Below are 6,292 nucleotides of genomic sequence, written 5' to 3' on the forward strand. Positions count from 1 at the left end.
ATATGTACACAATATTCTCTTCCATTACGTTACTTCTGCACGGCACAGAACCAGAATAATGCACATGTATATATCTGTAACGTCGTTCTTCCATTCCATATTTATATATTTCTACATTTATTTATGTTGACTGTATGTTTGTCTACGTGTAGCACCTTATCACTACAGCAAATTCCTCGTATGTGTAAAACACTACTTGGCAATAAAGCTCCTTCTTCTTTTTCTTCTTCTTCTGTAAAGGCTTCAGGTGCAGTCTTGTTCAGATGTAGGAAAGTTACTAAAGATCAGCTTCTAAAACTTGCCAGTTATTATGACATTGAGATTAGAGCCCTGCACGGGCCTCAAATCTAGACCCGAGCCCGGCCCTGGTCCGAGGCCAAACAGCCGAGCCGACAGCGAGTAAAACATGTTTGATCAATTTAGCCTCTCAAATCAACGCTAATACTTTACTTAGCTACAAAACACTTCAAGTCTGTTCACACAGACAGTTCATTTAATAAATGTTTATTTATTAAACCACAGTGAGTAAAACAACATTTTTGAAATACTACAGTGAGGCAGGCAGGCTGCTCTCAACAGCGCTCCCAAACGAAATGAGCAATAGCCTACAATCTAAATAAACTTGCAGGTTATCTTACCTTATAATGCACCAAAGAACATGGCCATTCTTTTTTCCAGTAGTTTCCAACAGTTAAACGAAAATAAAGTCCTATCAAACGAAAAGTTAGAACAGTCTCTTACAGAGCATCGTGGAGAAAAAAACAGCATCCACAGTGGAAGGTTTTAAGCCCGTCCTTCTCTCTTCTATCAGTCTTCCCGCTGGGCTTAAGACACGTTCGCTGCTGCTGCTGCTGATGGGGACATAAACACAGAGCGAGCCAGTCTTGACAGTTGCGGTAGCAGGGTCTCGTGCTGTTTCCACCAGAGCAGCACATCTCACCGAGAAACCTTCTGTGTGTGTGCGTGCGTGAGACTGTCATGTCAGTCATATGTCAGTGTAACTATAAGAGAGGTTAAAAACAGGTTATGAAATGTCTTCCTATATTTGTTTTCTATCGTCGACATCAACATCTCATATTTTCTTTTAATTAATGTCTAAAATTATAAAAAGGATAACCCAAAAAATGAACATGTGAACTATGACGTGAAAAGTGGCCTGAAGCCCGGCCCCAGGGGCATAAATAAGTCGGGGCCCGTCGGGCTCGGGCTGAAATGCAGGGCTCTAATTGAGATTGCGAGCAGTGAGAAACGTTTAAAAGAGAACATTAAGGAGTCTATTAAGACTATCCTAACAGAGCATGGTATCCTCAAGTTTGCGCCTCCATTGGCTGCTCAAAAGAATATACCACCTCAAATGTCACAGAGTGCTGTTGGGGTTGAGAGAATTGGCTCTACAAGAACTGCAACTAGAAGAAAAGCAGAAGGAGAGACAACTAAGGGAGAAGCAAATGCATTTAGAACATGAACGTTTCCTTAAAGACCTGGAATTTACGCATGCTTCTCTAGTGAGCTCTCCTAAAGTTGAGTCAGCTGGGATTGATGCAGTTAGAAACATTCGATTGGTTTCCCCCTCTGCGGAGAAAGATGTTGAAAAGTACTTTCCTCATTTTGAATGTGTGGCTACAATTTCAAAGTGTCCTGAACATGCATGGACATTACTTTTGCAGAGTGTTTTGGTGGGAAAAGCACAGGAAGCTTACTCGGCTATAAGCCTTGAGGAAAGCGGGGACTATGAGACCGTTAAAGGTGCCATATTGAGAGCCTATGAGCTAGAACCTGAGGCTTACCGCCAACGCTTTAGAGGTCTCAGTAAGCTTGACAAACTTATGTTGAGTTTGCTAAAAAAAGGAAACCCATTTTGGTAGATGGTGTAAGTCCCTGAAAGTAGAAACGAAGGAAGATCTTTGCAAATTAGTTTTGCTTGAGGAATTCAAAAAATGTTTGCCAGATGTTGTTTGTACATTTCTAAATGAACAAAAAGTGACCACCATCTGTAAAGCTGCTGTGTTGGCAGATGAGTTTATGTTGACGCACAAGCTTGATTTTGATAAAGGACACGGTGAGCAAAAGGGTGCCATTGTGCTTCATAGAGAAGCACAGTCCCACAGTTTCTGCCCCCTTTGCCAGAAAGTCAGCCATTGGAAGCGCTGCTTCAGACAAGGCATGTTTCTATTGCAAGAAACCTGGTCATCTTATTGCCAACTGTCCCATCATGAACAAGAAACAAATCTGTTATGCCTGTAGCCTTAATAAAAACTGTGAACATGGCTGCAATTCCAGTTACCAGCGAGCATCCAGCTGAGTTGGTTGGCTCTTTCCTTTCCTTATGGATGGTTTTGTCTCTCTTGCTTCTGATCCTACAGCTAAGCGACCTATTAAGATCTGGAGAGACTCTGGAGGTTTTAGGTCTTTGATCCTCCAGGATTTTCTTCAGTTTAATGACAAGTCTGCCTTGGGCTCTAATGCTATTATTCAAGGGTTTGGTGGCGGTTACCTGTCCTTACCCATGCATAATCTTAACCTCCGAACTGCTTTGGTGTCAGGGGAGGTCGTTGTTGCTCTTTGTCCCCATATTCCTATTGAAGGTGTGTCTTTCATTTTAGGGATTGACCTGGTTGTGGTAGAGTGCTTGCTGCTCCTGAGGTGGTTTCCAGATACGTTCTCTGTTTGTGTTGCTAACCGTGCTATGGCAAAGAAAAACCACGCCAAAAACTCTGAGATTGCACTTTCTGACCCCGTAAAAGATCCAGCCAAAAACTCTGACTCATAGATTGCGCTGTCTGACACCTTCATGGTAAATTTTGAGACGTTAGGGTTTGGTACAGTGTTCCCCTCTCGTGAAGAGCTAAAAGTGGAACAAGGAAAAGAGACAACTTTGGTTTCCCTCTTTGAAGAGGCTGTTTCTGAAGATGCAGTTACTGCTTTTTCTTGTGGGTACTTTGTGAATGATGGACTGCTAATGAGAAAGTGGACTTCTCCTAAGATGTCTTGCCATGACGAGTGGAGTAGTATGTTTCAAGTTGTCGTTCCTAAGGCTTATCGCTCTGGTGTCTTGCAATTGGCTCATGGTCATTGTCTTGGGATTCATATGGGCATCAAAAAGACTGCATTTCTTCTCCATACCATCCAGAGTCTCAGGTAGACCTAGAGAGGTTTCACCAGACTCTAAAGTCAATGTTGCAAGCATTCTGTAGAGAGTTTGAAAGAGATTGGGATGAGGGAACCCCTTTACTCCTCTTCTCACTAGAGAAGTGACCCAAGAGTCCCTTGGTTGCAGTCCGGCTGAACTGGTGTTTGGCCATACCGTGCGGGGTCCACTGACCCACTGAAAGAAGAAGTGGTTGGAATATCAGCCTTCTTCTACTAATCTCTTAGACTTTGTATGAACTTCTGGTCTAAGCTTAACAAGGCATGTGAACTGGCCAAGCAAAATTAGGAGGAAGCTCAAGGGAGGATGAAGGGGTGGTATGACAAAAAAGGCAAAGCATCGAGTGTTTAATCCAGGTGACAAGTATTAGTCCTTTAGCCCCTTCTAGGATCTGCTCAATATAGTGGACCATATGTGGTTGAGCGTCAGGTTGGTGAAGGCATAGGCTTGTTGCTGCAAATTTGACTTTGAACCTTGCCAAATGTGAATTTGGACAAGCCACAGTAACATAATTGGGCAACCCTCTTGTTTTTCTTGGCAGGATGAAAAACTCCAACCCCCGGCTACTGCGATGGAGTTTATTTTTGTAAGGGTTTAACTTGGACATCCAGCACATCCGTGGGAAGGACAATGTGTTTGCAGATGCCCTATCTAGGTCATAATACAGTCTTCAATCCCGGACAAGCCCTTGCTAAGAAACCATTGCCACTTCTCGTTGCTTTAAATATTAAGCTATTTTTACTGTAATTTAATGTTGATGAAATCTCAGTCTTTCATCAAAACAGAAAAGGCATTTTGTGGCTCGTGTGTCTAGGGTTATAATTCTTGCACTGGATGCGATAAGCTCCGGGTTCAAATCCAAGACGAGCCCTTGCTATGAACCCATAGGTGCGTCTTATTGCTTTTAATAGATAAAACTTGCTCCACTGTAATTTGATTTTAATGAAATCTGAGTCTATAATCAAAACAGGAAAGGCATTTCATGTTCTGCCGGCTGCATCCTTGTGCACACACCGGATATTGGCGACCACGCCAGGGTGGAACAGCACAGCCATACCACAGCACCGGGGGGGTCCCCAGTGATTAGAAAAAGGGTCCCGGCCACAGACACTCAATGTGCTGCACCACCCTGGCGTCCCACCATGTCTCCTGTAAACACAAAATGTCGTGATAAAAAGCAGTAAAAACAGCATCAATGTGAGTATGTGACCTTAGCCCATTAATATTGCATGATAAAAAGCGAAACATTGGAAGGAGCTATCGAGTTGTGTGTCTTCTGCAGCCTCTTATTTTTCCGGCGGTTTGAGCCCATCCTGTTGTCCAGGATTCTTTTCCGGCTTGCTGCTTGGGTGTACTCCAGCATGTCCACGTCTTCATCTGTCTCTATAGTTGGCTGATCTGTGGTAAGGGGTCTCACCACCGGGACAGTCAGCGCCTCTACAGAAGAGGTCACAGAGTCAGCTGGAGCTGAGATGGAGTCCTGTAAGCCCTCTGATTCACCCACCTCTCGACTCACCTGTGTCATACTCATTGTGTAGCATGCCAGTATCCAGGGAGATGTTGTCAAGGCTGGAACCTAGCTGTGACGGGCCTGACAACCCTGGGGCTCCTTTCGCCCCGGGCTGCTCGAGGTCTTGGCCAGGCTTCACACAAGCCCACACCTCCAACCTCCTCATACGCCAATTCTAGAGAGACACCAGAGGCCCCACCCTCCTCTTTAGTCTGGCTGTCTTCTGATTAGGTGCCATCGCTGTGTTCACAAACACAGGTAGCCATGGTGTTATAGCATACAGAACACTTCTGCCCTTTACGTTGTGTCTTTAGTGGACAATCTCTTGCATAATGGCATTGTTTCAGGCACTTGAAGCACTTGAACTCCTCACAGTCTTTGAGCACATGATCTTTTTGAAGGCATAGCCTGAAGACGCTAGCCTACCTGTCATGTACCACTGTAAAAAATAATTCTATTCTTTCTATATATATATATATATATATATATATATATATATGTATATATATATTGCTGTACATTGCTGTTAGTGTAAAATTCAAAGACGGCAAAAACGTTGCAACACAGATGTAATCAGTAACCCGAACAGGAAGCGCGAAAACACGGGTTTGTCACATCAATATCCTGAAACTGTCACATTCGCCTCATATAGGAAAGGATCCCAGTTCGAAACTGTGCAGAAACACTGCTCTTTGGTCTCTCGTCTCAGGATTAAAGTCAAACTGTACTCGGCCAAACTATCAGACAACCGCACAATGTATACTACTGTGTACACATAAAGTAGAACTTGTTAATACAGACATGGACTTACAACTTCACTCATACGCTTTGTCAATGTCCTCTTGTTATTAGGTAAGGTAACCCCATCCTCACCCAGACAGATGGAAGTCCTCCATGCTGCTGTATTACTTTTGTCTTTCTTGGTGAATAATCAGCAGCTGCTAGAGAACTGAACTCTCCCGTTGGGGAATCGAACCGCGACCTTCGCGCAGTCTTCAGCAGTTTCCGTAGTGTAGTGGTTATCACTTTCGCCTAACACGCGAAAGGGCCCCGGTTCGAAACCGGGCGGAAACATGCCCCTACGTCCACGTCTACTCTGAGCAGAAATTCAATGAACAAACTTATACACGCAAAACTTTTGTTTTTGCCGCCATTCATCATGAGCTGAACTCAAAGATCTAATACTTTCTCTATGTACACAAAGGGCCTATGTCTCTCAAATATTGTTCACAAATCTGTCAAAATCTGTGTCAGTGAGCATTTCTCCTTTTTTCCGAGATAATCCATCCACCTCACAGGTGTGGCATATCAAGATGCTGATCAGACAGCATGGGTATTGCACATGTGTGCCTTAGGCTGGCCACAATAAAAGGCCAACTCGAAAATTTGCAGTTCCATCACACAGAACAATGCCACAGATGTCGAAAGTTTTTGAGGGAGCGTGCAACTGGCATGCTGGCTGCAGGAATGTCCACCAAAGCGGTTGCCCGTGAATTGAATGTTCATTTCTCTACCATAAGCCATCTCCAAAGGAATTTCAGAGAATTTGGCAGTACAGCCAACTGGCCTCACAACCGCAGAGCACGTGTAACCACACCATCCCAGGACCTCCACATCCAGCATCTTCACCTCCA

General features: G+C 44.1%; 1 non-coding gene across 1 annotated transcript; it reads left to right on the forward strand.

The window, feature by feature from the left end:
* The first annotated feature begins 5,659 nt into the window (after positions 1–5,659).
* Positions 5,660–5,732, forward strand: trnav-aac. Its single transcript has one exon. It is a non-coding gene; the product is annotated as a tRNA-Val (tRNA).
* The last annotated feature ends 560 nt before the right edge of the window (positions 5,733–6,292 follow it).

Source organism: Micropterus dolomieu, linkage group LG01 (genome assembly GCF_021292245.1).
Source record: "Micropterus dolomieu isolate WLL.071019.BEF.003 ecotype Adirondacks linkage group LG01, ASM2129224v1, whole genome shotgun sequence".
NCBI classification, from domain to species: domain Eukaryota; kingdom Metazoa; phylum Chordata; class Actinopteri; order Centrarchiformes; family Centrarchidae; genus Micropterus; species Micropterus dolomieu.